This window comes from Ovis aries, chromosome 19, assembly GCF_016772045.2.
Source record: "Ovis aries strain OAR_USU_Benz2616 breed Rambouillet chromosome 19, ARS-UI_Ramb_v3.0, whole genome shotgun sequence".
Taxonomy (NCBI): domain Eukaryota; kingdom Metazoa; phylum Chordata; class Mammalia; order Artiodactyla; family Bovidae; genus Ovis; species Ovis aries.
Genome location: NC_056072.1, coordinates 12,941,457 through 12,965,889, shown reverse-complemented (window position 1 = coordinate 12,965,889; position 24,433 = coordinate 12,941,457). Strand labels below are relative to the sequence as shown.

Here is a 24,433-nt window from a genome sequence, read left to right as displayed (position 1 = left end):
ATCCAGATAATTCTATAGGAAAGTAGGTAGCACAAACCTCAAGTGGAAAACAAAACAAAACAGACATTCCAAGGATATGGAATACAGACACAAAGGGAGGTTCATCACGGAGGGTCAGTGTCTACACAAGTGACATTCTAGAAAGGGGCCTCGAACTCTGTGTGTGTGTGTGTGTGTGTGTGTGATGCACCTGATACACGCAGAGAGGCAAAGAGATTAACCTGGAATATCCAAAGTCCTAAAAACCACATAGGGTAAATACTGCTGGGGCTACCCTCTTTGACCATCACTGGATCTTGACTAGAGCTGAAGAGAAATTTCTTACTTCCACAAAGGAATCAAAATGTTCGGGCTGTCCCATTTAAGACTCCTGTTATCAGGTGGTAAAACACAAAGAAAAGGAAAGAACTTGGCCTGGGAAGGAAAGAACGAAAAGCACAAGTGGTCTGAGATGTACTTGCATTGCAACTTCAGTGCAGTAAGTGGCGCTTGGGCTGTGGAACTCACTTTCATCCCTTCACCTTCGAGGGTGTTGTCCCTGCCACGAGTAGCCCCCTCTCTGGGACTCATTCTTTACCTGTACACAGGAAAGGCCCAGGGAAGACACGGTCACACCAACAGGGCGTAGTTGATTGGACCAGGGGTGTTTCATCTCTCTCCTGGGAATGATATTAACAGGAGGGAGAAAAAGGAATAGACAAATAGCGAATAAATTATGGTAGATAACTTTCCAAATGTGATGAAAAGTGCTGTTCGTCTTCTAATTCAGGACGCTCCACAAACTCTTCATTGTTGTTTAGTTGCTAAGTCATGTCGGACTCTCTTGCAGCTCCGTACACTATAGCCTGTCAGGTTCCTCTGTCTATGGGGTTTCTCAGGCAAGAATGCCGGAGTGGGTGGCCATCTCCTTTTCCTCCGACCCAGGGGTCAAAGCTGTGCCTCCTGCACTAGCAGGTGGATTCTTTACCACCGAGCCAGCTGGGAAACTCCAACAAATGCTACGCAGGAAAAATTCAAAGAATGCACATCTAGACATATCATAGTCAACCAAAAGTCAAATAAAATGCAGAATCTTGATGGTAACAAGAGGAAAATGATTCATCACACACCAAGGATCTTCAGTAAGATCAACTGCTGACTTCTTATCAGGAATCACTGAGGTCAAAAGGCAGAGAGGTGATATATTCAAAGAACTGAAAGAAAAGGATTATTATCCAAGAATTCTGTATCCAGAAAAGTATCCTTCAAAAATTAAGGATAAATTAAGACAAGACATTCCAGATGAGCAAAAATGGAGAGATCTTACCACCAACTGACCTGCTTTACAAGAAATACTAAAGGAAGTCTATTCAGCAAAGACTGACAGAATTAAAAAAAAGAAATGGACAATTCAGCAATATTAGAGATTTCCATATCAACCTTCAATAATAGAGCAATTAGCAAAACATCAGCAAGGACATAGAAAAGTTAACCCATATTATAATCTACGTAGCTCTTACAGACATCTACAGAACACTCTACATGACGGCAGAACATTCATTCTTAAGTACACGTGGAATATTCTCCAGATAGACCATACATTAGGCTGTAAAATAAATCTCAATACATTTAAAGGAATTGAATAATATGAAATATATTCTCTAATTACAATGGAAGGAAATTAGAAATTAATAACAGAAATTTGGTATATTCACATGTATATGGAAATTAAACAATGTACAAAAATAAATAATCAAGGGGTCAAGAGAAATAAGAAAATACCTTGAGATAAATGAAAACACATATACCAAAACTTATGGAATGCAGCTAAAGTAGTGCTTAAGGGTAAATTCTAGATATAAACACCTATATTAAAAAGCAACCATGACAAATCTATAACCTCATCTTCCACCTTAAAAGCTTTTTAAAAAAGAAAAGCAAACTGAACCCAAGTAAGCAGAAGGAAGTAAATAATAAAGACCAGAGAGGAAACCAATGGAATAGAAAAACAATACAGAGAAAATAAAATCCAAAGTCAGCTCTTTGAAAAGATCAACAAAATTGACAAATCTTTGGCAAGACTGATCAAGAAAAAAAACATAAGATTCAAATTACTAAAACCAAGAATGAAAGAGGGCCATCAATACTGACCTTACAAAAATAAGAAGGATTAGAAAGGAATTAGAAAGGAATACTGTGAACAGTTGTATGCCAGAAATTTAGATAACCTAGATGAAATGAAAAAAAAAAATTCTAGACAGCTCACCAAAACTGACTCAAGAAGAAATAGAAATTATGTATAGATCTATACCTAGTAAAGAGACTGAATTAATAATACAAGTGTCCACAAAGAAAATCAAACATTAAAAAAAGAAAAATTAACACCAACCCTTCCCCAAAAGTAGAATAGGAGGAAATACTTCTTAATCCATCTTAAGAAGCCAGTATTATCCTGATACAAAAAGCAAACAAGGATATCACAATAAAATAAACCTATAAACCAATATCCCTTATGAATACAGATGAAAAAATCCTCAACAACATATTAGCAAACAAGATCCAGCACCTACCAAAAAGGATTAGGTACACCATAACAAAGAAGGGTTTATAGCACAAATGCAAGGTTGGTTGAACATGTGAAAATCAATCAATGTAATGTAGCATGTTAATAGAGTATAAAGGGCAAAGATCCCATAATCTTCTTAATAAATACAGAAAAGTATTTGATAATATCCAATACCCCTTCTGATACAGGAATAGAAGGGAGCTTTCTTTTTTAAATTAAGTTTTATTGGAAAATAGATGAGTTACAATGTTGTGTTTCTGCTGTAGAGCAAGGTGAATCAGTTATACATACACCTATATCCATTCTTTTTTAGATTATTTTCCTATATAGGTCATTACGGAGTATTGAGTAGAGTTCCCTGTGACACATGGCATGTTGTTAGCTACCTATTTTATGTATAGTAGTGTGTATATGTAACTCCCAGTCTCCCAGTTTATTCCTCCATCCCCGCTTCCCCTTGGTAACCATATGTATGTTTTCTCCAGCTGTGACTCTTATTTCTGTTCTGTAAATAAGCTCATTTGCACCATTATCCTAGATTCCACATATAACCTACCTCATGTGATATTTGGCTCTCCCTGTCTGACTTACTTCACTCAGTATGACAGTCTCTAGGTTCATCCATGTTGCTGCACATGGCGTTATTTCATTCTTTTTTATAGGTGAGTAATATTTCATTGCATATATTACCACATCTTCTTTGTTCACCCCTCCATCGACGGACATTTAGATTGCTATGACCTGGCTGTTGTAAACAGTGCTGCAGTGAACACTGGGGTACATGTATCTTTTTGAATCCTGGTTTTCTCTAGATATACGCCTAGGAGTGGGGTTGCTGGATCATATGGTAGTTCTGTGTTTAGTTTTCTAGGGTGCCTCCATATGCCCTTCACAGTGTCTGCATCAACCTATATTCCCACCAACTGTATGGGAAGGTTCCCTTTTCCCTGCATCCCCTTCACTGTTTATTGTTCATAGATTTTTAGATGATGGCTGTTCTGACTGGTGTGAGGTAATACACTGTAGTTTTGATGTGCATTTCTCTAAGAATTAGAGATGTTGAGCATCTTTCCCTGTGCTTCGTAGCCATCTGCATGTCCTTGGAGAAATGTCTATGTAGATCTTCCACCCGTTTTTTTGATTGGATTGTTTCTTTTTTAATATTGAACCGCATGAGCTGTCTGTATATTTTGGAGATTAATCCCTTGCCAGTTGCTTCATAGAAGGGAACTTTCTTGGATTAAGGCTGTCTGCAAAAAACTCACAGCCAGCATCACACTTAATGTGAATGAATAGAAGCTTTCCCCTCAAATGTCATGAATACAAGATTGTCACTCTTACCACTTCTATTCAGTATAGTACTAGAGGTTCTAGCCAGGTCAATTAGGCAAGAAAAAGAACTAAAAAGCATCTAAATTAGGAAGGAGATTGGGACCATAACTATTCAGAGAAAACATAGTTCCATATTGAAAATTCAGAGGAATACACATACACAAAACCAACTAAAACCAAAAAACTGAGATCCGCACACTTGCAAGATACAAGATCAATATACACAAATCAACATGTATCTTTTCAAATTATGGCTTTCTCTGGATTCCCAGGAATGGGACTGCCGGATCATATGGTAGCTCTAAGTTTAGCTTTCTAAGGAACCTGCGTACTGTTCTCCATAGTGGCTGTACCAGTTTACTTTCCCACCAACAGTGTAAGAGGGAACCCATGACTTCCTGTAGTCTGAATGCCATCACTCTGAGACTGCCAGGCACCAGCTCCCACAAGCCTGACGAGATCCATCTGAACCATTGACCCTCCTGATACCTCATGGAGGCTCCAAGTTGATGCTATTTTAGGCAAAACTTCCTTCCCCATCAAACAGAATTAACATTATAATTTTATTTTTGGCAAATGAGAGCAGTTCTAGAAGTTGAAAATTAGTGGGAGGTTGGAAGATCTCATTATCCTCCTCCATTTGAGATTTGATGGTGTTTTCTACCTATTGGATCTTGATGGAAACTTCTTCAGAGGTAAGTATGGTAAAAGTGCGGGAGCTACTTTGATAGCCTCTGCTAACAGCAGGTATTGGGAGATGTTTCAGATGGTATTAGATGGATACACACATACCTACCAGCTGCTGAGCACAGAGTGGATGGAGTTAGCAGGAGAGAAGGGGACATAAAATGGAAATCTAAATCAGCGGTTCTCAACTGAGTACCCTATAACTGCCTCCCAGGAGATAATCAGCAAGGTCTGGGCAGATTTTTAGTTGTTTCTAATGGGAGTATGCTACTGGCATCTAGTGGGTAGTGGCCAGGGGTTGCTACTAAACATCCAATAATGCACAGGACAGCTCTCGGCAACAGAGAATTATCTATTCCAAAATGTCAATAATGCCAAGGCTGAGAAAACCTGATCTAAAGTGAAAGCTGCACAGCGGCCAGTTCTTCCTGTGTGCTTCCCAGTAGCCCAGGTATGCTCCGCGAGTTCACAAGGCGGGCTTCACTATTGCCTCCACACTGAAATTACACCATTGGTTCTCAGGCTTCGGGCTCAGATGGAAACTAAATCACTGCCTCTCCTGGGTCTCCAGCTCCCTATCTTTGGATTTGTGAGCCTATATAATCATGTGATCCAATTTCTTTTAATAAATTTTTTATGTGATACATATGTACACACACACACACACACACACACACACACATCCTATTGGTTCTGCTTTTCTGGAAACTCTGGCGAATATAGACACATATTCACATTACATGTTATTGGCAAATAAAATGACCTGGTTTATATACCTCGATTGCATTTTTCTGTCCTCATCTGCAATGACCAAACTGATAGGTCTGTAGAAGAGCTCAGTGCATTTCTCTGCCATCTTGAGTTAGAGCAGTGCCTACCATCCCCTACTTTTGTTTCCTGAGCCTTTGGTCACAGTGGCAGCCCTGTGATGCCTCTCTTGCCTTTTGGACTTTTTGGTCTGTCTGCTTCCCATCCTTTGGGTATTTTCATGTTGATCCCCTGCACAGAGGACAGCTAATGAACACTTGATAAAAATACACAGCTCTTCAGCCCACTAAGAATTTCCTTTTCAGTTTCAACTAGATAATGATGCTCTCTGCTTCCTCTGTTATATAAAATCTGGTAGATTTCTTCTGACTGTAATAAAAGTGTGTCAAGATAGGAGTTGGCGACTGGCTGCATTTCAAACTTGAGCACATAAGACTGAAAAAATGGACATTAAAGCTTCACTAATTCAGACTTCATCAATTCCAAATTTGTGATCACACAGTACGCTAAAATGTACTATTCTCAAAACAAAGGGATTGAGACAAAATTTATAGTAGGTGAGAAAAGGAGAATATTTACCTTCTAAAGAGAGCAAATTATTATCAAGTACTTACTTAGAAGTATCAATTTATATCTAAACAGCACAATTACAGTGAAAGCAAATAACAGCTGCAGAGCCTGGGTCTGTAGTAGGCAAACCTCAGAGGGTTACACTGGAACTTAATCTCAGGACATGGGTTGAGCACTGTGTACACCTTCACTGAGTAGAGGCTGGGACAACTAGAGATAAAGGACAACCAGACACAAAGTGGTGAGGGCTACCTCAGGAATAAGCCGGGAGCCATTGCCCCAAGATTGGGGAAGAGAGAGGGCAGGAGCCAGACATGAAGAGACTTCTGGCGTTGGTCTTGTCTGGGCCCTGGCCAGGACGGGCAAGGGTTGGTAGGTATCCAGGCTGAGGGAGGCTTCCCTTGGCGACATGCTTGCATTGGTTCAGCATGTCTGCTGCAGGGCTGCAGGTGGCATCTGTGAAGCCGTGTTAAAGAGCGTCAACTTCTCCTGAGGGCCCTGGGGGTCACTGCAGAGTCCTAAATAAGTGAGCAACCTGAGATCCACCATTTGGGCTCAGCAGTAAAGAATCTGTCTGCAGTGCAGGAGACCCAGTTTGATCCCTGGAGCAGGAAGCTCACCTGGAGGAAAGCATGGCAACCCACTGCAGTACTTTTGCCTGGAGAATCCCATGGACAGAGGAGCCTGGCGGGCTACAGTCCATGGAGTCACACGGAGTCGGACACGACTGAAGTGGCTAAGCAGCAGCAGCAGGGTCACTTAGGATGGGAAGCTGGGGTGGACGTGGACAGGCACAGAGGCAGGCAGCTGAGGCCACTGTCGTGCTCTAGGTGGGAGCTCAAAGTTGAGAAGAAAACAGAGACGATGACTCAAAGCTGCCTATTTACTCCTAGGTTAAACTTTTTCCTCTCGGAAAATATTCAGGCAGGTCAATGTTCAACTCCCAGTGGGCAGCTCCTTCCCTCTCCCTCCTTCCCAAGATGGCATCTGGCAGAAGGGGCAGGCTCTACTGTTCTAGGCAATAAAGACAAGTACACACAGCCTTTCTAGGCTGGGCCCTGCCATGGGGGTTCATCGGGCAGCTGGACTATAACTACCTAAAGGGAGACCAGTCTTCTCTGTCCTTTGTCACAAGTGGCACGCTCAGTGGTTACTCATGAGTTGATGGCATTGGTTTGTTGATTGATCTGTTGCTGTTCAGTTGCTAAGCCATGTCTGACTCTTTGTGACCCCGTGAACTGCAGCACACCAGGCCTCCCTGCCTTTCACTGTCTCCCGGAATTTGCTCAAACTCATGTCCATTTAGTCGGTGGTGCTGTCTAACCATCTCATCCTCTGTCACCCCCTTCTCCTCCTGCCCTCGATCTTTCCCAGCATCAGGGTCTTTACCTCCTTCTATCAGGAGGCCAAAGTTTTGGAGCTTCAGCATCAATCTTTCCAATGAATATTTAGGGTTGATTTTCTTTAGGACTGACTGGTTTGATCTCCTTAGAGACCAAAGAGTCTTCTCCAGCACAATTTGAAAGCATCACTTCTTCAGCGTTCAGCCTTTTTTATGGTCCAGCTCTTACCTCCATACATGACTACTGGAAAAAACCATTGCTTTGACTATAAGGACCTTTGTTGGCAAAGTAATGTCGCTGCTTATAAATATACTGTCTAGGTTTGTCATAGCTTTTCTTCCAAGAAGCAAGCATCTTTTAATTTTGTGGCTGCATTCACCATCTGCAGTGGTTTTGGAGCCCAAGAAAATAAAATCTGCCACTGTATCCACTTTTTCCCATCTATTTGCCATGAAGTGACAGGACCAGAAGCCATGATCTTAGTTGGCTTAAAACTCAACATTCAGATTGATTTGAGAGCAGCCTATGAAAAAGAACCCTTGCCAAATCTCACCAGGTCCTGCCACAAGTGGCGCTAGTAAGTGCCAGCTATTTTGTGCCAGATTAAGATTATCCAAAATGCTTACTCAGTGTCTAAAACTCAATAAAGGACTTTGAAACTCAAAGATATAGTCTATACATGAATGAACAATGGCCTCAATATGCGAAAGAAAGACAAAGAAATGGAGATAACATCTTAAAAGAATTTGGGTTTTGAAGCTGACACGTGGAAACATACGTGTATGCAGCTCTCAGCCATTTTCTGTCATCATCCAGTTTCAAGAGGGGCCCAGAGCAAGAGACAGCTCTGCCGCAAGGCCAGGCAGTACTGCCAGAGGCTGTCTCTTGGTTTATGCAGGACCCAGCAGATCCGATGGCATCCAAGTGCCTACAGCAAACAGAGATGCCATCCAGGGCCTCAGGGAAGCTCGAGGAGGAGCACCACAAAGGCTCTCAAGGGTGTCAGAGCAGAGCGCCTCCCTCCTCCACAGGTAACTGGTCTCCGTTTGAGAATTAGCTCCTGGGGGCTACCGGGCCCTGGTATTGAGTGCCTAACTACAGGACATCAAGTGACCATGTGCCCAGGAGAAGCTAGCTTTGAGCCTCTTGTTAGGCTCTGCATGAACAGTATGGACCCACTGTCAAGTGGAAATGCTATATAAGAAATCAGGCCCAGTCAGTTCCAGAAGGTTTAAGTTGCATGAGCGGGTAACTCAGACTTCTCCCCATCTCCTGTGTCTGCTGCTTTGTTGCCGCTCTCTCAGTCCATACGTACATCCTCACAGGAAGTTCTTGATGATCAACCAACATAAGAGGAAAAGCCTCAGTCTAGATTCGTGCATGATTCTGTAAAGCATCACTGACACCAACCGGAAGTGGACAGCTGTGGTGTTACAGCCCCACTCTCGGTGGCTCTGAAAGATAGCAGTGAGGATCATCCCGCTGGTGGACAGGATTTCAAGCCATGTCTTGATCTTCCACTTTGTCTGGACCATGAGACATCTGGAAGAATGGGCCTGACATCAACTCACGGACAGTAACCAACAGAATGGCAGCATAGGAGAGAACAGAATTGGGAGATCAGTGACAAGGAGGTCTGAGGAAGGGGGGTGTGGAGACCTTTCTGAGGACCCGAGTGTGATGTCATTTGAATACCTCTGCAGAAGTTCTCAGTCGTCAGGTAAGGAAGGCTATTCCCCTGTGTTTATTCAGTGAGTCCTTGTACGCCATGAACGTGGCAGGAGGGTCCAACAATGTGGCTACCCGTGGGTACAGTTGCACAGACTTCCTCTTTGCAGGCCTAATCTGCCTGTCGCCAATGTCTGGGGACACATCTTCCTGACAGCAAACCAGTGCTGAGCCCCGCCCCTGGATGTGGAGGGGAGGAATCCAGCCAACCGCCGGCTGGCAGTGATTACAGTAGGCCTTTCGTCATGGACTGGGCAGTGAGTCCTTCCTGGACTACATATGTACGTACTTCCAATCTCTGCCTGAACCTTTACCCATCACTTGCAGAATACTTGGGGGTCACAGCTCCACCCCCCCCCAGCATGTTGTGATTGACCAAGAAACTCATTTACAGCATATGAAGCTTGGCCATGGACTTACATCCATGGAACCCACTCATCTCCCTGGTGTACCACATCACCTGGTGAGCTCGAGGGAAGACCTACCGATGACTTTTGGTCCACCAGCTTTCTACCTCTGAACTAGATGGTCTTCAAAACACCTCTCTGATCTGATCTTTTTGGATGCTGTGGTGTCTGCAATGACCCAGGGCCCAAGTGGAATAAATAGGTTTCTTTCTTCTTTTTTGAAGCCTCAAGATAGTGAAAGTTGAAATAAATGTTTGAACTGGACTGCAGTGTACATTTTTCAAAATGAAAATAGTTTCAAACAGAAACACTTACAATGAAATATTGTGCTCAGCTAGTAGGCCTTTCAAACTGTGGTTATAGTCAAAGATAAACAAGCAATAACATTAAAAAGAGATTTGATCCTAGATAATGTCCTATTGGATAGATTAAAAAAGAGGAGAGCAAAGTTGCTCTAGGCAAAAAAATTTTTTTAAAAAGCAGAAGGAAAAGAAATCTACAATTCAACACCATGGCAGGAGGGAAATTGTTTAATGATCTTTAACATTAGCCTGCTCCATGGTGAGTTTCACCAACCCAGCTATACTTCAGTAATATGTCTTCCCATCTACAGGAGGTTCAGACACATATACTTCTTTTTAATTAAAGTTGGATACTTCAAAGATAATTAAAGGTGTGTTTTAGAAATCTATAGACAAGATTACAGAACTCTAAAGCAGAAGATAACCCAGACGCTACTGCTTTATTTTAAGTAAAGTGGTTCAGCGATTGAGCAGGATGTCAGGGAAGGTAGTTGAGCACTGAGTAGTAATGCCCATGGGTATTTAATTCAAATTGAATAGAAATGGAAAATGAATTGTCTTCATTTTTAAAATTTTTATTGAAATATAGTTGATTTACAATGTTGTATTAATTTCTGTTGTATAGCAAAGTGACTTAGTTATACATACCTTCTTTTTCATATTCTTTTCCATTATGGTTTATCACAGGATAGTGAATATAATTCCCTGTATATGTAGTTGGAGAAGGCAATGGCACCCCACTCCAGTACTCTTGCCTGGAAAATCCCATGGATGGAGGAGCCTGGTAGGCTGCCGTCCATGGGGTCACTAAGAGTCAGACACGACTGAGGGACTTGACTTTCCCTTTTCACTTTCATGCACTAGAGAAGGAAATGGCAACCCACTCCAGTGTTCTTGCCTGGAGAATCCCAGGGATGGGGGAGCCTGGTGGGCTGCCGTCTATGGGGTCGCAGAGAGTCGGACGTGACTGAAGCGACTTAGCAGCAGCAGCATATGTAGTAGGACCTTGTTTGTCCATTCTATGCATCCTAGTTTGCATTTGCCAGTCACAAACTTCCAGTCCTTCGCTCCTCTACCCATCTCCCCCTTGGCAGTCACAAATCTATTCTCCATGTCTATGAGTCTGTTTCATAGATAAATTTATTTGTGTCATATTTTAGATTCCTCATATAAGTGATATGGTATTTGTCTTTTAGGTTGTTTCTATGTCCTGGCCATTGTAATTAGTGCTGATTCAAACAGAGAGGTGCGTGTATCTTTCTGAGTTACAGTTCTGTCCGGATATTCGCCCAGGCGTGGGGTTGCTGGATCATATGCCAACTCTAGTATTTTGAGAAACCTCCATGCTGTTCTTCATAGTGGATGCACCAATTTACATTCCCACCAACAGTATAAGAGGGTCCCCTTTTCTCCACATCCTCCCAGCCAAACTGTCTTCATTTTTTTCTCAAAAATCCAAAGGTAATGCACTAAAAGTATAGTGGAAATACCCTAAAATGTGGCCAGTGGAATTTGCTATAGTCTCTGCCCACTGATTCTAAAGTCAGCAAGCACTGCTTGGTGCCGATATGGACCCAGAGAAATGCCAAAGGAGAAACCAGAAATAAAGCATGTGGCCCTGCTCTAAATTTCCACAGCCAGGGATGGGACATGGGGTCTCCAACAACTTGTACCCCTTCAACCTGGTCTGGCAGGGCCCTTTTCCTGAGCCATCTCTTTACCGTCTCTTGCTTCTGGACCCTCGATTCTGCAAAACACTTACTGAAGGGCCCAGTCAGGCACTCATCAGTAAGAACCTCTAACCGCTGTCTGCCCACCTCATTCTTTTTCCTCTAGAGCTTTTGTTTTGTTTTCAGTACCTCAAATTCCCATTTATGGACATTTGAAAGATCTGATAATATCATAGAAAAAATTAATCACCTGACATCATCAAACAAGTACAACCAGTGCTAACCCACTGGTTCATTTAAGTCTCATTTCCCCCCCTCTTTGTAAGGTCTGTTGTCATTTATCTCTTATTATACAGAGAAGTATGCTATACGTCCATTTCCGCTAAACTCTTTAATCTCCAGTATTTTTTTTTTTTCATGTTAGCAAGATGACTTTCAAGTCTCACTCCTAATGGCTCCATTATATTGTATCAAGTGGATATACCTGTTGACCTGTTCCTAGTGGTGAACCTCTGGGTTAATTTCAATTCTAGACTACCTCATAGAAAACGACGATAAACATCTTTGTGCATAAAGGGTTTTCCACATTAAGGATTTTTCCCCCTTCAGCTAGATTCCCAGAAATAAAATGACTACGTTTAAGGTTAATAATATTAAGGCTCCTGAAACACGTTTTCAGGCATCTAGGTGAAGAACAACAACAAAATAGTGAGGCCATGTGAATGGCAAAATTGGCAGATGCCAACAGGCCTACCACTGAAAAGTCTCAATGGGGGCACCACTTTATGTTAAAATTGTGTCTGTGCCTCAGAACAGAGAAGAGAGGTGAACTGGTGGACAGGGCTGAAATAACTCAAATGCAGCACTGAGAAAGAAAGAAAAACATGGAACAGAGATTAAAGGACAGAGGTGATGCAGGAGAAAGATTCCGCATATCTAATTAGAGTTCCAGGAGCAGAGAATGAGGAAAAGCAATATTCAAAGAAATAATGACTGAGAACTTTCCAGAACATGAACTAGACATCAATTCTCACATGAATGAAGTCCAGAAAATCCTGAGGGAGATAATTAAAAAGAAGCATGAAACTCAGAACAACGAATACACAGAAAAGGAACTCGAACCACCCATAATGAAAAGATAGATTAGTGCAAAATAGCAATAATCAGATCGCTAGATAAATTCTTAAAATGAACCAATGAAAACTGGAAGACAAGTGGAATTATACTGTCAACAAGTTGCTTACATTGTGGAAAAAATAAAGATGGAGTTTTTAAAAAGGCTGACTAAAACACCAGACAGTGTTAACATATAAGTTTTGCAGAGTGATCAGAGTTTTAAGGAGAAAGTCCTTGAATTGCTCAGGAGGACAGAATGACTGATTCAGTTTGTATTTTGTTAAGGTAAATATATATGCTAAAATTACCATATAATAAATACAAGTAAATAGAAATAGTGTAAAGCTTTTGACTATGGAGATGAGGGAAATGTGATGTGGGGTAGGAAAGAGAATCTAAATTAATACAAGAAGCAATTAGATAAAATAACCAAGTATATTGAAAGTGGGACAATGAAAGCAATCAAGAGAACAAAGTAAAATGGTAAATCCAAATATATTAATAGTAGCATTGTAAATGAACATAACTTTCACGTTAAAACTTAGAGATTGGAAAAATAAAGCAAACTGTATTGCTTTATGCTCTTTATAACTGTTTCTGTTTATATAACTGACATAAAAATGTATAGAACTGTTGATGGTGAAAGGATAAGAAAATGATAAGAAAGGCAAGTACTAAGTAAAAGAATGTTGGTATAGCTCTATTAGAAACGGGTCTATTTTTAATGATTTATTTTTTATTGAAGTATAGTTGATTTACAGGGTTCCAGGTAAAGAGGAAAGTGATTCAGTTTCACACACACACACGTATATATTTTTTCAGGTTCTGGTTTATTACAAGATACTGAGTATAGTTCCCTGTGATATACAGTAGATCTTGTTATTTTGGTAGTGTGTATCTGTTAATCCCGAAGGTCCTAATTCATCCCCCCCACCCCCCGCAAGTATCCCCCTTGGTCACCATAAATTTGTTTTCTATGTCTATGAGTCTATTTCTGTTCTTGAAATAAGTTCATTTGTTTCATTTTTTTTGGATTCCACATATAAGTGATATTATATGATATTTGTTCTTTTCAGATCTAGAAACAAGAACATTGCTAGAGATTAAGAGGGTTGTTTCATAATGACATATGCGTGACTGACCAGGAAAAAGTTAAACTATAATGCATCTAATAACATAATACTTCAAAAAATACAAAGCAAAAACTGAAAAAGCATAAGATTAAACTGAAAATTTCTCTGTATTTCTCCCTCAGTAACTGACTAATCAAACTTCAAAAAAATGAGTAATGAAGATGGAAGATTTGAATACCATAATTAACTAGTTTAAGCTAATGAAAATATATGGATTACTGCAAACCAATAACTTCATGGAAATCTAGAACACTTGTGAAAACTATGTACCAGGCCACGAAACAAGTCTCAACAAATTTCAAAGAATTGGAATCACATAGATCATATCCTCTAATCATTATTAAAACAGAAAATATTTAAACTAGAAAAAAATTTTAAATAAAAAATAGAAAAAAATTTAAAATGTTATCTAAAATAGAAAATTAAAGTAGATATTATTAAAAATGTTAAACTAGAATAAAGATAGAATTAAAAAATAATGCTTACAGGTTCTGGAAATTAAAAGATAAGTTGAAATAAAAGCTTACAAATAAGTCATAACCCAAAGAAAAAGATCATCGTGAAAATGTTAAAAATCTATGTGTGAACAGTAATAAAACACTGCATATGAGAACATGTGGAATACAAATATGGCTAAAGCAATACTTGGAAATTGATTGTGCTAAACGCATACATGTAAAAGAAGAAAAGCTGGAATTAAATGAGTAATCATGTACATTTAAGAGATGAGAAAAAGAATGAAGCAAAGAAAGTATAAGGAAGGTAATAAGGATGAGACAGAGAATAAATAAAATGAAAAATAATGACACAGGTGAGAAGTTCCTTCTTTGTAAAGTCTGAAAAGAGCCTGTAACAACCCTGGTGAGATGGACCAGGTGGCATCACCCCACGGGGGCTTAGAAGGCACTTGAGAGTGGTGCCCCAGGAGAGCCCCCGCCTTCCTGAGAAGTGTTCTTGACAACGTGCAAGGCACATCTCCATGCCTCCTCCCCATGCACCCCAACTTGATCTCACTTCTTCTGGCACCTCTTCCATCTTCCAACCATCTCCCAAATTTGCCAAAAGTGATGTTTGGTTCTCTCATTTTCGTTATTGCTTTTGGATCATTTATGGAAGAGAAGGGGAAATATTAGCATTACTTCAGCATCCACCACCAGCACCAGTCTGAGGGGAGGGGAACTGAGGCATAAAGCAGGGGTGGTGGCAGTGGAAAGAAGAAGCCTCAGGTACCTGGAAGCTGTGGGAGGAAGGATTCAGATCTGGGAGCGCAGAGGATGGGGGGGGTGGGGGTGGCACGCACCCAGACTGCAAGATCTGCCGTCCTGGGAGAGGCACCCAACCTTCACTGAACCGTGGGTGGAGCTGAAAGACCCACTGACGGATTTCTAGTAGGTTATCAACAAGGATTCCATTAAAACAGCATTTAAAACTCTTCTTCTAATTAGCCATAAAAGAAAGAGATGAATCTCAAATACTCTGCTTACATGTCATTCTAGTAAATCAAAGTCCCTAATGATCAATAAATTGCTTTTCAAAGAAAGCAAAACAACAAAACCACATTTATATAATACAAACACAAAAACAGAACCTGCCAGATTCTCAGAGGCTGAGCTACGCAGATAAAAGTAAAATGATGATTGAGACAAAGGTTTTCACAGGGAGGTTAGGAAGAGCTTTGGGGCTGGAAGCACTGTTTATACAGATTGGACTATCTTCAGGAAAAAAAAAAAATTATGTAAAGGGGCTTGGGTCATTTTTCTTTTTTCCAGGAATATCCAGGCTTCCAAGCCTAGGAAATGACCCACTATACTTTTGGTAGTTAAATTTCATACCAAAAAGGGAGAACTATATAGGATAACAATCATCTGAGCTGTGAGTCAGTGTGGGATTATTTGGAGACTTTGGCAAACAGCCACACTAGATCCTAGGAACATGGATCTAGAGGGGGCCATGACCTCTGTCTTGTAGGCAACCGCCTTCCCCCCTCTCACCTTCTTGAGTTCTTCTCCCAAGTGTCTGCTCAGTGAGATTAAACTGTCAGCCCACAGGATGGATTTGTGCATCCCAGCTGCAGATCACATATCTGTGACATCAGTGGCATTACGCTGTAAATCATAGCCACAAAAGGACTTTCCATGGAGTGGGTTTCTTTTCTCAGCTGATGATATATAAACATACACCAAAAAATTTAACTCATATTTACCTAGGGAAGGTAATGGCGGCAAATAACACACGGTTGAATACAACCCCAAAGCGGTTTTCAAACAGCATTTATTTTAGGCAGTTTCATCAACCTCTTTTGACTCTCTCTACACAAACGCAGAATCGATTCTCAGAGTTAAGTCTGAAGTGAGCGAGGTCTCCGGCAGTAAAGTAACCAGCCCGTCCCCAAATAAATCTGTCTTTGAGCCTTTTCCTCAAGAACCGCCTGGTGGTTTCAGGCTGTTCTGGTCTTACGGTCACTAGTAACCGATCACATAAGGTCATTAGCAACATGGTGTTAATGGTACATTATTATCTCAGGCTTACCAACCAAGGTCTTTTTAAAGAGGAGATGAAGGCTAGAGCGCCTGCCCTGTGGGGAGAGGCCAAGAGCTGGACGGAGCTGCTTTTCTGGTTGTCAAACGCTCGCCCCGTTTTGTAGACTGCCCCGAATAATGGAACTGCAAAAACCACTCACCTTTTAAACTTGTCTCCTAAGCCAAGTAAATATTTACATGATGTTTATGACTTAGATACTTAATCATTTATGTGATGCAGGATTCTCAATGAAAAGGTAAAAAAGAACCCTGAGATTTCTAAATGAACTTGGTATCTATATACACTACAAACACATACTTTCCAGTTTAGCATCTTTGTTCCTACTTCTCTAGTAGTATTATTATTTCCTTAAAGTGACAGATGCTATCATACGCACTGCTAGGGATGTTTAAGTGAGTAGAACCATTTGGGGAGCAATTTGGCGGCAGATAGTCAAGTTTATATATAAATATGTAATATACGTATATTACATATATATTATCGATAATGACCCTTCAGCTCTACTTTTGGGCATACATTCTCAATTTCTTCGGTGCGCATGAGTACATTTCAAAGATATTTACTGTACACGAAGAAATACAGAAACAAGCTAAAATTCACCATGGAGGAGACAGATTTGTAAAATACGGTATTTTCAGATGGTGGAATGATGTTTAATAGTTAAAAAATATGAACATAATCTGTATAAAACAATCCGATTGTTCTCTCAAAAACACTTTAAGAGATAATGCGAGATTCTTTCACAGAGAGTAAAAGAAACCACCCTTATGGAAAATTCTATAGCAAAGTGGGCTATGAATAAACATGGAAGTATATTCTGTCCCACTAGAAAAGAAAAGCAAAGTAAAAATAAGATTCTTTTTTTCCCTTTGCCTATAAAATTAACAAAGCTGATGAATAATTACATCTCTCACTAACAAGGCCTGGGGATCTGGCCCACTCAGACACTACCAGTAGCAACACAAGTTTATATACTTTCCTGGAGGGTCATTTGGCAGTATGTATCAAATATCTAAAGAAAAGTAAGTAAATTTTGACAAAATGATTCATCCTAAGAAAACAAAAATGCATGCAAAGATTAGGCTATAATTAAAAAGCATAAAGTGCTTAATGTTTTAAAAGAATGTTGACTAAATTACAGTACACAGATGAAATGGATTATTAAGAGGATAAAAATAATGACACAGAAGAATAATCATTGACATCAATGCTGCTCACATTTTGTTGAGTTAAAAATATTCTCATTTGTGTTTAAAAGAATTATATTTATCTGATCCTTATTATTCAAGGATCTTTGGTACCACAGAGGAGTTACTTGGAGTAAACCCACTTAAGATGGGGACCAAAATTTCAGACTAAATAATGAGAAATAAAATAGCTTGATTAGCACTATATTTGAAGAAAAAGAAACAAGAGAACACGCTTTCATTTTCTATTTTACCAAATTGTGATAATAGTATTTTTCATAGGAAGTGATATTTAGGATAGATCCTAAAAGTCATCTGAAGCCTAGAGGATCAAGAATAGCCAAGACAATTTTGAAGAAAAAGGCTAAGAAGGGAAGATATGTTGTAAAACTTTAATAATTAAATGAAAGTGATATTAGCTCAGGAATCACAGAAAGATTAATAGAACAGAGTTAAGAAAAAGATCTGAAAAAAAAACAAAACACAACAAAATTGGTATATGGCAGAGATGGCAACAAAATAAATGAGAAAATAGCTAAATATTCAGTGATCATGTGGTAATGGTTTTCAACATGGAAAACATTAGATCCCTGCCTCACACAGTAGAGAAATATAACCATCAAATGAGTTTTAAGATCTAAAAGTTATATTTACTAAAAAATGGTGATGCATAGAAAAGAAACTTGGGAATCAAAACATTTTTAAGAGCTCTCTAAGGGAAATGCAAAAGAAAAGCAGTGAAATACATTGCATGCTTATCAAATTAACCAGAATTAAAACATCTAATTAATGTCAGGCATAGCCAAAGATACAGGCATACAAAGAGCTCCAGGACAGTGTTGGTGGGAGTGTGATACAGCAGCTCTGAAGGGCAACTTACAAAACCTCGAAGGGCTGAAGTAGCAGCCAGAAGGTTATGCAAGGATATCCTATCACCCAGCTACTCAGCTCCTAGGGATATACACCTTAGACACACTCCTGTACATTTCTACAAGAGCCTATCAAGAATGTTCCCTGCAATACTTTTGACACTAGCAAAAGGGAATTTCTCAAGTTGTGGTAAGCAGGGGCTAGTCGCTAGGTGTGGCGCGCAGGCTTCTTGTTGAGGTGGCTTCTCTTGTTGCAGGGCGCGGGCTCTAGGGGGCACGGGCTTCAGTAGTCGCGGCACAAGGCTCTAGAGCACAGGTTCAGTAGGTGTGGGGCACGGGCTTAGTTGCTCTGTGGCATGTGGGAGCTTCTGGGATCAGCGATTGAACCTGTGTCTCCTGTATTGACAGGCAGATTCTTTACCACTGAGCCACCAAGGAAACCTATAATTTTTTATAATGTATATTTGTGGCTTTTTATATTTATTTTTATTTATTTGGCTGCACCAGGTCTTAGCTTTGGCACATGGGATCTTTAATTGTGGCATGCAGGGTCTTTAGCTGTGGCATGTAGGATCTAGTTCCCTGACCAGGGATCGAATCCAGGACTGCTGCATTGGGAGCACGGGGTCTTAACCACTGGACCACCAAGAGAGTCCCTGTTAATTGTTTTAATTTTTAATACATCATTTTATTAAAGGATGGACACAAATAGTCCTCTATGCATTTCTCCCTTCCACCTTCAATCCTCCAGGTAAACATGGAGTTCTTCTGAGAGCATCTTTTTTTTTTAATAAATGAAGTATAATAGATTTACACTGTTGTATTCATTTCAGGTGTATAGCAGAGTGATTCAGTTATACAGACATATACACACACACAAATATGAAAGTGAAGTGAAGTGAAGTCTCTCAGTCGTGTCTGACTCTTTGTGACCCCATAGACTGTAACCTACCAGGCTCCTCTGTCCATGGGATTTTCCAGGCAATAATACTGGAATGGATTGCCATTTCCTTCTCTAGGGGATCTTCCCAACCTAGGGCTCGAACCCAGGTCTCCCACATTGTAGACAGATGCTTTACCATCTGAGCCACCAGGAAAGTCAAATATATATATATATATATTCATACATATATATATTCATACACACAGACATATATATATATATATTCCTTTTCAGATTCTTTTCCATTACAGGTTATGACAGGTATTGAATATAGTTCCCTGGGCTATACAGTAGTAGGTCCTTGCTATTTATCTATTTTATATACAGTAGTATGTATCTGTTAATCCTAAATTCCTAATTTATCTTCCCTCGCAGTTTCCCTTTTGGTAACTGTAAGTTTGGGTTTTTACATCTGTGAGTCTTATTTCCGTGTACATAAAATTTTAAACACAAAATAAGACTACACATTCTGACAGGCACACACTAAGCCTCAGTGTTACAGGCTGTATGGACTCAGCTCCAAATCCCCATCCTTCACTGTGTGGATTTCCCCCTCACTCAGCAGAGAAGTTTCTATTTATGGCAATCCCATACTTGGATTCAAGAAGCTACTACAAGAAGCTCTAACAAGAAGTTACAACCTGCTATACCAGGGGCCAGAGAGGGCAGGAGAATTATGCAAGACTCCTCTCACCCTGCAGAGGGTACAACTCAGTGAGGGAAGCTGTCTGAGAGACTGGCTCTCAGTCCTCACTCTGGCTCACACAGTGTGAAGGCTGAAGAGTCTTCGCAATAAAATGGGAACATCACTCTCCTCCTGTTTGGGACAGTAAGTGAATACATACACAGTGTCCAGCATACGCAAACACTCCACATCTCAGCAATCAAAGGCACAGCAGGCATCCCATGAACAAGGTCTTCTGAGTAGAGTCTCAGTCACACTGATGGTGAAAAGGCAGTGGATGGGAGGAGGGTGCTAAACGGGTGCCCCTAGCCCTCTCTGCAGCTGGACCCAACGCGCCCAGCCCCAGGGGGTTCCCCTGTGACTTGACCCCTCCCTGTGGAACACAGGGCACTTTTTCTAGCAGCAGTTTGGTTACATTCAGGCCTATTGATTCTTCCGAGCTCACCATAGACAGTGCTCTGTCAAGAGAGCTATCTGACTCAAGTTAAAGAACTCCTTATCTCACACCCTTGGAAGAATTCTGGGGTGAAATGAGACCAAAAGGATCACAACGCACCTAAGTTAGCTTTCTGATTGACCCCTTTAGAATTCCAAGGACATACTGCAGCTTCATAGTACTAAAGAGAAGGCAACAGTGTCTCAGGTCCACTCACTTCCAACACATAGCTGCCTCTAACCCACAAGTTACCCTTCTCAAAAGCTGGGAAGGCGTCTACTCAAAGACTTAGTAACAGGCACCAGAGAGGAGGCCTGTCTGCCAGACAGAGGAAAAACCACAGTGTTTGTAAGTCACTTTTGGAGATCCTGAGGAATTTTATTCCTGGGACTCCTTCGCGAGGATTTCGGAAAGGATGGCGGGTATGTCAGTTACCCCGCCAATGTGGCGCCACCATGCGGCAACAGCACAAACAGCTCCTGATTCATTCACCAAATTTTAACTTTGAGGAATTCAAAATACTTCTATTTTCATATGTCAAATGAATTCACTCATATCTTTTCTTCATTCATATTTTATTATCACTATTTTGGATTTGCATTAGTCAAATACGCTCTGTGAATAAACCGTCCTCAGCATCAGCACTGTTATATGTGGGGTTGGGGTTGGGTTTGTTACATCACCCAAGAACTGATAATCAGATTGTCCGGGGACAACCAGATCAGATTCCACCCAGATCTTAAGACCAAATTCTTCCTTCGAGTTTTTTGGACTAGCTTAGGTATAATTACCTTTGGTTTGCATACATTAAAAAAAAAAAGGAGGTGAAAACCATTGAGCGGTTTTGAAACTAAAATGACGGCTTTGCAACTAAAATGATAATAATAGGAATAAAAAACAAAACTGATCCGACAAACCTAAGCAGGATGGTGGTTTACCTTCAGGGGAAGGGGACTGATAGTTTCTGCAGGGGATAATCTGGAAGCTGGGAATATTCTAGGTCTTACTCTGGGCACTTGTTACACAGGTGTGTTCAGTTTGTGAAAATCTTCAGATCTGTGCAGTTTTCTGAGATGATAGTATCCCGGAAAGGTCTGACGATTCAGTCCACTCTCCCTACCTTGCCTTTGAGACAAACACAATAATAACCAGGAAGGCAAAATGAGGGGCATGCCTAGTTCTCCACGAGGCGCTTCAGTCTGTGTATGAATTGCTGTAAGGGCCATGGCCTCAGACGAGCTCTCCTTCTGTCCCTCTGGACAGGGAGGAAGGAGACAGGACACAATCAATACCACTGTTAGCTTAAATTGCTGAGGGTGGTTAACAGTTGACTTTTTCAGATCCTGGAGCAGACCATTCCCCCTCCGCCTCCACACACAACACCTAGACCACGAAGAGACTCCTGCCACAGAGATACACACCATCTCCACAGAAACAGCCCCCCGCCCTCACACACATGCTTCGCCCCACCCCAGGCTCAACTCCCGACTCCAGACACATCCCCCAGACCCACAGAGGGCAGCCAGCTTTCAGCCCATAGAGACAAACCACAGACATGGTGGATGGGGTTGGGGAGGGAGGGGTGATGGAGGTTGGCTAATGAGGCAAGAGGGGGAATTAGCGACAGGAAGATGGAAAGTAGTATTTTCAAAGTCTTAAACTGAATTTGTTAGGAAACAAGGATTTTTAGACCTATGAATACAGTCCCAAAGTCGCTGGGAAATGTATTTAAATCACCCCCATTTCCATCTACAGCTCAGACCCTCTTGGACTGTCTTTTATTCTCAGATCTATCAGGTACCCTGAACCCCAGCGGCTTTGGGAAGTGGGGGGCAGAGTTATTCCATTGTATAGATTTTAAAAGTTGAGGCTCCAAGATGTTTGTCAGATATCACAAAGCTACCTACGTGGTCATCTTATCCCTGAGATGGGGCAAGGGAGACTGAGTTGGAGGGACAGGGTAATAATGTCAACAGAGAAGGGGTGACCCTCTCCCGGACCCAAAGCTCTGAGAACCGCCCACACAGCCCCACCAGAGCTGTGTAGCGATATTTACATACGTTCTGAGACTAGGCTCCGCCTTCCCCTGGCAAAGTGGGAAACATCCAGATCAAGGGGTAGGGACTGAAGCGAGCAGAAATAATCCAGACGTAAAGCATTTTCTAAGAGCAGATGGGAGCCCAGCACAGAGCCTGCAGCTTCTGTTAGGAAGTCCCGGGACCCAGACTGGTGTGTGCAGTTCGAGTCTCTTAGATACTTACCCTGGGGATAGGGTTTATTTGGGAGAAGGAAACGGAACACGGCTGACCCTAGCAGGGGAATTTTCAGGCACCCAGCAAATTCCGCTACTGCGGGGTCGGGGGTCGTAAGTAAATTAAGTTACGGGGAACAGAGGGGATGCTGCTAATGCTGCAGGTCCCTGGGTTTCCAACACGGGACCGCTCTGCACTCCCCATAGGCCCTCCTCGGCTACCTCCTAACCTCTAAAGGATACCTTAGAATTGGCTCCTGACTTCTCCAAAAGCAGCGGAGTTGGAGGGGAGGGAGCAGGAAGGAGAAGGGGGTGGGGAGTGAAGCTGAAGTGAGCACCCCCAGACCTGCAACAGCCAACCCTCCCCAAGCAGTCCGAGAACCCTGCCAGACTCCTATCGACTCCGGTTCTTAGACTGTGCACTGGCCATGACCTTGAGCAAGTCCCCGATTAGTCCCATTTTACAGAAATTAAGAGTGGGAAGAATCAAGTCGGCCACGCTGGGCTGCTCCCGGCGCTTACCTGATGGTTTAAGGAGCGTAGTGGGTGAGCGGTGAACCGCAGCCCAAGAGCTACGTGGCCAGTGGAATCGCAAACCTCGAAGGAAATGCAGAGCTGAGCTCCGACCCGGCAGCAGGAAAAAGGTGGTCCCGATTCTGTGACGACCCCCTAGCAAGTTTGATGGCCCCCCATGCCCCTCCGCAGAGGTTGACTGGCCGTGCCCGGGGGCCCTGGCTCAGGACACCCACGGGGTGTACTACGGGGACATGAGAAACACCTCCATACACCCACCCCCGAAGTTGCGGCAACATAAGGAGCAGAATGGTGCAAAGCTGCCAGAGAGGAGGGGACGGTACTCACACGGGGTGGCCGGGCTAGAGTAGGTACGTGACCGGGGTCATCGATGGCCTCCGGGCTCAGGCCACGGCGCTTTGGGATGCCTGGGGCACCTGCCGCAGCGCACCGCGTGGATTAGGACGCTGCGAGCAGCACGGCAGGGGCGCGGGTCTGTTGGCGTGGCAGATCTGAGCTGCAGCGCCGCCGCGGGGGCTCGGCCGCCAGAACCGCAGCCGCAGCAGGAGCCCAGAGCAGGGGCGGGAGGCGTGAGCGCAGCGGCGGTAGCGGGTGCGAGGGAGGCGCCCGCGCCGCAGGCAGCGAGGGCCAGCGGGGCCGCAGCCCCAGCCGACACCTGCTGGCCGGGCCGATAGCCAATCAGAGGCGCCGGGAGCGGGGGCGCGTGCGGGGCACCAGGCGGGAGGGGGCGCGTGCTCGCGCCTGCGCCGGGGCCGGGGTGCCTGCCCAGCGGGCTGCTCAGGCCCTCCTCCCGGCACGCAGGCGGCACGCGCCGGAGGGGCGGGGCGGGGCGCAGCAGGAGGCGGGGCTCGGGTAGCGCTGGGGTCGGAGCCGCGTGCCCCTCGCTCGCCAGCTCAGTGCGGTGTTGGGGCCTCGGCCACAGAGTTCCCAGACAGACCCCAGGTCATTCCCAACCGTGAAGTAAGAGTTTTCCTGCCCCTACAGCCCGGGCGACCAGACCCTCCCTGACCTCCGAGTGACTGGTCACCTGAATCCCGGCCCGGCGTGGCTTCCAGAGTGTGGGCGCCCTCCCTTCCCAGCCGGCGGGTCCCCAAAGACAGCTCTTCCTCACTTCACAGGGCCCGGGTATTGAAAGTCACCGTGGTGACCCATCCCCTGGTCTGGGTTCCTTTCGTTTTTTCCTGAATTTACTGCGCTAGCGACGCTCCTTCGTTCAACACGCATTGACTGGTCTGACGCTTGGCACTCTGAGCCAAGCCTTTTGCGTTCCCAAATGCCCCAAAGCCCGATTGCTGCCAGTGAGGACTGCATTTGGGCTCCTGCCTGGAGTTCCAGATGCTGGAAGAAAGACTGGGAGTTGAAAGGTTCCCCTCCAGGCCAGGGCTT

At 42.9% G+C, this 24,433-nt stretch overlaps 1 protein-coding gene across 3 annotated transcripts in view; it reads right to left on the bottom strand.

The window, feature by feature from the left end:
• Window positions 1-23,727, bottom strand: part of MYRIP (myosin VIIA and Rab interacting protein) — a 218,161-nt gene extending 194,434 nt beyond the window's left edge. Inside the window, exon 1 of one of the 3 annotated variants that reach the window (XM_027958035.2) lies at window positions 23,375-23,727. The gene's annotated coding sequence lies outside the window, so the exon portion shown is untranslated. Of the gene's footprint in view, window positions 1-6,522; window positions 6,721-23,035; window positions 23,296-23,374 lie in introns of those variants that run through there. The other 2 variants (XM_042236531.2, XM_060402094.1) reach the window with 2 other exon arrangements.
• Between the last annotated feature and the right edge of the window lie 706 nt (window positions 23,728-24,433).